The sequence below is a fragment of the Equus asinus genome, chromosome 20 (genome assembly GCF_041296235.1).
Source record: "Equus asinus isolate D_3611 breed Donkey chromosome 20, EquAss-T2T_v2, whole genome shotgun sequence".
Classification (NCBI taxonomy): domain Eukaryota; kingdom Metazoa; phylum Chordata; class Mammalia; order Perissodactyla; family Equidae; genus Equus; species Equus asinus.
In genome coordinates this window covers 60927228-60934241 of record NC_091809.1, presented here as the reverse complement: position 1 = coordinate 60934241, position 7014 = coordinate 60927228, and the positions used below count along the sequence as shown (strand labels likewise).

General features: G+C 37.3%; 1 long non-coding RNA gene across 1 annotated transcript; it reads left to right on the top strand.

Annotated features, from left to right (window-relative positions):
- Positions 1-228: 228 nt before the first annotated feature.
- Positions 229-3063, top strand: LOC139041110 (uncharacterized). The gene is made up of 3 exons (XR_011495713.1): positions 229-367; positions 1387-1507; positions 2836-3063. It is a non-coding gene; the product is annotated as an uncharacterized lncRNA (long non-coding RNA).
- The last annotated feature ends 3951 nt before the right edge of the window (positions 3064-7014 follow it).

The following is a 7014-nucleotide window of genomic DNA, read 5'->3' as shown; positions in this document are numbered from 1 at the left end:
TAAGCTCGTTATTCCCCTCTTGGTATCAATCTTTCTACCAGACTGATCTTCCTTTCAGCTAGAGTAAGAGAATCACAGCCCAAAACAGTGCCTTTATTGGTGTTGCATAAAATGATCAGAGAACCTGGAGTGAACAGCGACCTTCCTGTTGGGACTCTACTTGGGCAGCACATGCAGCCTGATTCTCTGTGTGTTGGCTGAGAACAAAGGCGCTCTGATGCCATGCTGGGGGAGTGCAGCTCTTTGTCCTCTGGGAACAATGTACACACCATCTCTATGACTTTACCAAACTAAAGATCACGTGAAATTCAGTCCATCTGTTCAATTAAAGGGCCAACAGAGAGAGATGGAAAGAACAAGGGTTGAGGTAAGATGAATCTAAGCAGAATATCTAGCAGCAAGACCTTGGACTTGCTACTGATGCACTCTCAACTTCAATATCTTTATTTGTAAAATGAGAATAATCATATTTTTCTTGCAGGACTGACTATTTGGAAAAGTAAATGAGACACAAAGACAATATGCCAAGTACTGTGCATACTATATAGATAATAAATATTATTCAGAATACAAGGAATAGTCATCTTTAAGAAAATAATAGTAATAATAACATTTTGGAAGTTGATTATGGGTCAAATATTGTGGTGAGCTCTTTAAAATTCACATAAATCCCGTAAGTGCTATCACTGCACTGATTTCACACATTAGGAATTTTAGGCACAGAGAGGTTAAGTAACTTTCCTGGCATCCCATAGCTAATAAGGCTTCCAACCGAGGTATTCTACCTTAGAGCTTATGCTATTAAATACCATGCCAGATAGTAATGGCTTCTTCTTTCACAACAAAAGCAAAAAGGGGTTAGATTATCTAAAGACCTTAAACTCATAGAAAGACCTTATTATTCTTGATCTTAAATTTAACATTCAATGGAATCCCTTCCTTTGAAGCCCACAGGGAATAATGAAATGGATTTGGAATCAAAAAACCTGTGAATATTTTCCAGTTTTGGCACTCACTGCAAGTCACTTAACATATTTGAGTTTCTTCATATTAAATGGGGGTAATCATTATCTTGCTGAGTGGTATAAATGAGGATATAGATGTGAATGCACCTTATAAATGTAAATGCCTCACAAATGTTAATTGCCATTAGTAAATGAGTATAATTATACATTATTTAAAAGATCTAAAATTGAAATAGGAATTACAATAATTTTTTCTCTGTTTTATTTGAAAGATGCAGCAAATTGATCTATGTAACACACAACCAATTTAAAAATATGTTTTATCATCTAAATTTCTAGAACCATTTTAATATCACAAAATTTACATAGATGAAAACAAAATACGTGCCACACAGTAATGCCTTATTCTTTATTTTTATAGAATGTTTCAGATGAGAGGATGAGAAACAACAAGTATCCAATATTCTGAAGGATGTCATTATGGGGTTGCCTAGGTGACTCACTAGGATGTATCATCATGTTATGCCTCATACTCTTTTGGAGTAAGTAGAGATGGGCAAGATGTGAAACATGGAGGTTAAGCCTTCTGAAAAGAAACTTGCATCATCACTATCATCAAGAATGTGAAAAGATTTATTCATCAGTTTTTCATTTGTTTATTCAATAAGTTAGACATGTCTTGCCTATTGCATTGTACTAAATGTTGAAGGAGGTGTATCTAGAAACATTCAATCTGGTTGAAAATATAGGATACATACATACGAGGTAAATAACATTGTCGAAGGGTATATCACTAATTGACAAAGTAAGTGATATAACTAGTAAGTACAAAGAGAGTTCATAAAGGGAAGAATTGATGTGAGCAAGACAGTCTGGGAAATCTTGCAGGAGTGAGAACAGAGATTGGAGGTCAGACTGTCTTTGGCTTTGGAGAACCTGTGAAGAACTTTTCTTGATGGAAACTTGGGAGATTAACTGTAAGGAACATCCAGCCAAATGACTGAACAGGTGGAGTATGGTTGATTACACAGAGCTTTGAATGTAGGCTGAGGAGTTCGAAGTGTATTCTGAGCGCAGTGGATGTCAAAGTGGCAGTAGAGTGTAGTAACAGAAGTCCTCTATCCACTCAAAAAGCAGCCTTGACATCCTAGCAAGATAATAATTCAGTTTTCTCTGAGGTCTAGACCTGAAATATATAAGTTCCAAAAAGAGTTTGTGTTTAAGTATCAGGAAAACAACTGACAGTGGCTTTAAATACATGTTTTTGCTTGTTTTTCATGTAACCAAAAGGCCCAAGTAGGCAGTTGGGGCTAGTATGAAGGTACAATGATGCCATCAGGACCTAGCTCCTTCTGTTTTTCTGTTTCACCATCTTTTCCATGAGGCATTTGTCCTTAGTTTAACAAGATGGCGGCCGTTTTTCCAAACAAGCAGTAAGTGGAAAGGCAAGCGAAAAGAGTAAAAACACGTACAATGAGAATCTACCACTTAAAAAATTTTTTCCTGGAAGTCCTACCCATTTAATTACATTAATTGGCCAGAATGAGGTCATAAGGCCAGTCTTAATCTCAAATTGGGCTAGAAAGTGACAGTTTTAGCTGGACAAATTGTTGCTGCAAGCAAAATTGAAGGTGTGTTTGTAGGGAAGAAGAGAAGAATGAATACATACATACATATATATATGTATATATATATATATATATATATATATAAGAGGGTCTGTCTCATTGGATATTTGGATCAAAAGGTGGAGGTGGTGGTGCAAAATATTTTTTAATATCTTTTTAAAATGTGTGTCTGTTTTGTGTGGTGACTCCTGGATACGTGGAAAGAAGCCTGAGTGACTGTCTCTCTCTTTTTTTTTTTTGAGGAAGATTAGCCCCAAGCTAACTACTGCCAGTCCTCTTTTTGCTGAGGAAGCCTGGCCCTGAGCTAACATCCGTGCCCATCGTCCTCTACTTTGTATGTAGGATGCCTACCACAGCATAGCTTGCCAAGTGATGCTGTGTCCGCACCCAGGATCCGAACGGCGAACCCTAGGCCACTGAGAAGCAGAACATGTGCACTTAACTGCTGCGCCACCAGGCCAGCCCCCCAAGTAACTGTCTCTTATTTCTGCTAGTTCTTGGTCCTTATGTGTCATTCTCTGTGCCATTGAGATCCTATGTATCCAGGCCACAAGTCTACATGAGAGCTGTTTTACTTTCAGTTCACCCTTACTCCGAAGATGGAGCCCTTTGGAAGTCCTATCAGACTGGCAAACTTGAAGGGGATTAATTACCTTTGGCTAACTTTGGCTTTTGTACTCCTTCCCTGTAAATCTGTCAAAACCCATTTTGCAAATACCCTCAGGGCAAAAGTGGCTTAGAGAACTGGGCTTCCTCCTTTGAAGATTCTAGATTTGAGCAAAATCATTCCTTGCAATATTGTTAATCTTTGATACTTTGAAGATTTTATTTTTTTCCTTTTTCTCCCCAAAGCCCTCTGGTACATAGTTGTATATTCTTAGTTGTGGGTCCTTCTAGTTGTGGCATGTAGGATGCTGCCTCAGCATGGTTTGATGAGCAGTGCCATGTCCGCGCCCAGGATTCGAACCGACGAAACACGCGAACTTAACCACGCGGCCACGGGGCAAGCCCCAGCTCTTTGATACTTTAAAGATCAATTTCTTTTTCTTTTTTTCCAGTTGCCTTCACTGAGATGGTTGATTCACACTGCCTTTACCAGAAGTTAAAGCCCTACTTTTCTATTATTAATCCTTCTTTTTTCTCCAACCTCGCTTTCTCTTTTCCTCCAATCTTCCTTTTCTCTTTTTTCCTTCCTTCCTATTTTCAACATTGAAAATAGGATACCTACTATCCTCGGTCACTTCTTGTGTAATTGTTTATATTTATCTGACATATATATTCACAATTTCTTTTATTTTTAACATTTTTGTGATTTTGTATTCGCAGTTATAAGTAGCATATGGATTGTTATTTTTTAACCCAGTGTTGGTGTATTTTTCTTTAAGAGGTTTATAATTTTATACTTAATGTCATAATATGCTGCTGATTTTGGAGACAGATATAGTCCTTCATTTATTAGCTATGTGTCCTTGTGCAAATTGATTAACTCTTTTCACTCTCATTTTTTTCATCTCATTAATAAGCATAATAAAAGTATTTTGGGGCCAGCCCTGGTGGCCTAGTGGTTAAGATTGGCATGCTCCTCTTCAGTGGCCCAGGTTCAGTTCCCAGGTGCAGACCTACACCACTTGTCTATCGGTGGCCATGCTGTGGTGGTTTGTAAATAGACGAAGATTGGCAACACGTGTTAGCTCAGGGTGAATCTTCCTCAGCAAAAAAGACAAAAGAAAATTTTCTTCATAGGGTTGCTTTGAGAATTAAACAAAATAGTATATTTAAATATTGTAATCACAATGTTTGGAAGATCAACATATCATGTTTGTTATTATAGTATCATTTTTGTTAATTATAAGAAAGATTAACCCACTTACCCTTATTATGGTAATTGATATGTTTTCCTTTACTTGTCATATTTTTTATACCTTTGAAAGTAATTTTTGATATTTTCTTTGTTTTCCATCTTTTGTTTAATACACACACATACGGTGATTTATAGGAACAAATTCTGATTTGAAGCCTAGGGTCAACTACCAGTCATTTACATGTAAAAAATACATAATTAAATGTACATATTTTAATTAATTAACTAATTGAATTAGAAATTCAATAATGTAGTTCTAAATTTAAAATGCATAGAAAGAGCTACAGTAAGAAAATTTCCACCCTTGTTTCCTGGCTACTTAATTCCTCTTTCCAAAGCCAACTAATTTTTCAGGGGCTGGCCCCGTGGCCGAGTGGTTAAGTTTGCCTGCTCCACTGCAGGTGGCCCAGTGTTTCGTCGGTTCGAATCCTGGGCGTGGACATGGCACTGCTCATCAAACCAGGCTGAGGCAGCATCCCACATGCCACAACTAGGACCCACAACGAAGAATATACAACTATGTACCGGGGGGCTTTGGGGAGAAAAACGGAAAAAATAAAATCCAAAGACAACTAATTTTTCAGTTGTCTTCAGTATCATTCAATATATTATTTTATGTATTTTCAATTATACATATATTATAGTTTTTAAATTAAATATAACATATTTCAGTGTATATATGGTTTTTCTTTCCTTCTTACTTTTACACAAGTAATTACATACTGTATACATTCTCCTGCTTCATTTAATGATATGTTATAATTTGTTACATATTAAGATAAAACATTTCTATATCATTTTTTATGAATTCAGAGCTCTGAATTCTATTATATGGCTACATCAGAATTTGTTTAACTATTTGCTTATTTAAGGACATTTAGATCAGTTCCAAACCAATTGCTTACACAAACTATGTTTCAATAAATCACTTTATACATCTGACTTTTTCCACATGTGTAAACTAATTTTAGTTAAAATCCCTACAAGTGGAACTGCTGCGTCAAAGGGTATGCATATTTGTAATTTTGATTGAATTTGTGAAATTGCCCTTTGTAGAGATTATATTAATCTGCACAGTTACTAGCCATGTATATATAAGAATGCCTGTTTCTCCATACTGTTGCTAACACAGTATTATCAAATATTTTCATCTCTGCCAGTGTGAGGTGAAAAATGGCATCTGAGTGTGGTTTTATTTAAATGTATGTTTCTCAATTTCAAAAAAAGAATGGAACAATAATTTTTGATTCCCTTTTTACACAAGCCAAAATTCAACTTTGTTTGCCCCCTCTACCTCTGCGAACGTTAATTCAGATATCCCACTCGCACTTATTCACAGCATGCCTGCCCTGTGAATTTACAGGGGCCCGCAGTCCTTTGTTCCGTTGTTCTGTGTTCTATTACCCGCCAGCCTCTTCTTGTCCCTACTTTCCTTCCTATCTAGCTTAGACTCTTTCACACATTACTTTCTTCACTTACTTACCATATTGTGCTTTTACTAAATCCTTGTGGCAACATCACAACCTCTGATTAGCCACCCGTGCACGTCCATGCGAGCACCTGGGCAGCTGGACGTTGCTGGGAAAACCGCCGCAACAGGCGGACCAATGCCACATTATGAGACATCAATTTCCAGTCCTCTCTGGGCCCTCAAGGCTGCCAGTTCTGTAGTTCACTCAAGTTACCTCATTCTTTCATTTCAAACTGACGATTTCAAAGATTTGCCACTTTCCTCAGACCTCCAACCCTCCTTGCCAATACTTATTTTCCTTAAAAGTCTCCACCTTCCACCTTGCAGATAAAAGAGAAGCTTCCATTCAGGAAATCCCTCAATTTTATACCACCAAGTCCATGCAGACCTCATCCACACCCATTCATCTTCACTTCTGTTCTAATAGGAAGGAGGCAGTATCAGTGTCTCTTATATAACATCTATTTCTTTATCTTTGCTCTGAATTATATGTGTGCTTGCCCTCTCAAGGAAACTGCACTACTGAGTATTTCTGTGTCTAGTCAACTTCTCTCTCTATACTGGTCTTTTGCATCAACATTTAAACATGCATTAGTCACCCTTATTTCAATAACAGAGGAACTGGTTCTCTTAACTCCTCCATTCTCCTCCAGCAGTTGAAATCTTGGAAAGAGTTTTCAACTATGCTGTTTCTATTTGCCTAATTTGTTTTCTACCCCATTCCCTCCTCCATCAATCCACTCCAATTTTATCGCCTCCCACATCTTCATGGGAACTTCACTCCCAACTTACAACAACTTCCTTGTACTAATAGAAAGAATACTCTTGTTTTTATCTCACTTGACCTCAACTGCATTTGACGCTGTTGATCCTTTCCTCCTTTTTTGAAAATTTCCTCCCAATTTCTATGACACTCATTCCCCTTGTATTCTTCCCTCTGACAAATAAAAATGGCAAGCAATAGGATATATTGGAGAATATAAGGAAGCCATTTCGTATAAACCTAAGTCGGCCTGACCTTGTCTTTCCAAAAGGGCCTGACCGTGGCTGTTGAGCATGCATTGTATATCTGCTTTAAATATTCCCTGT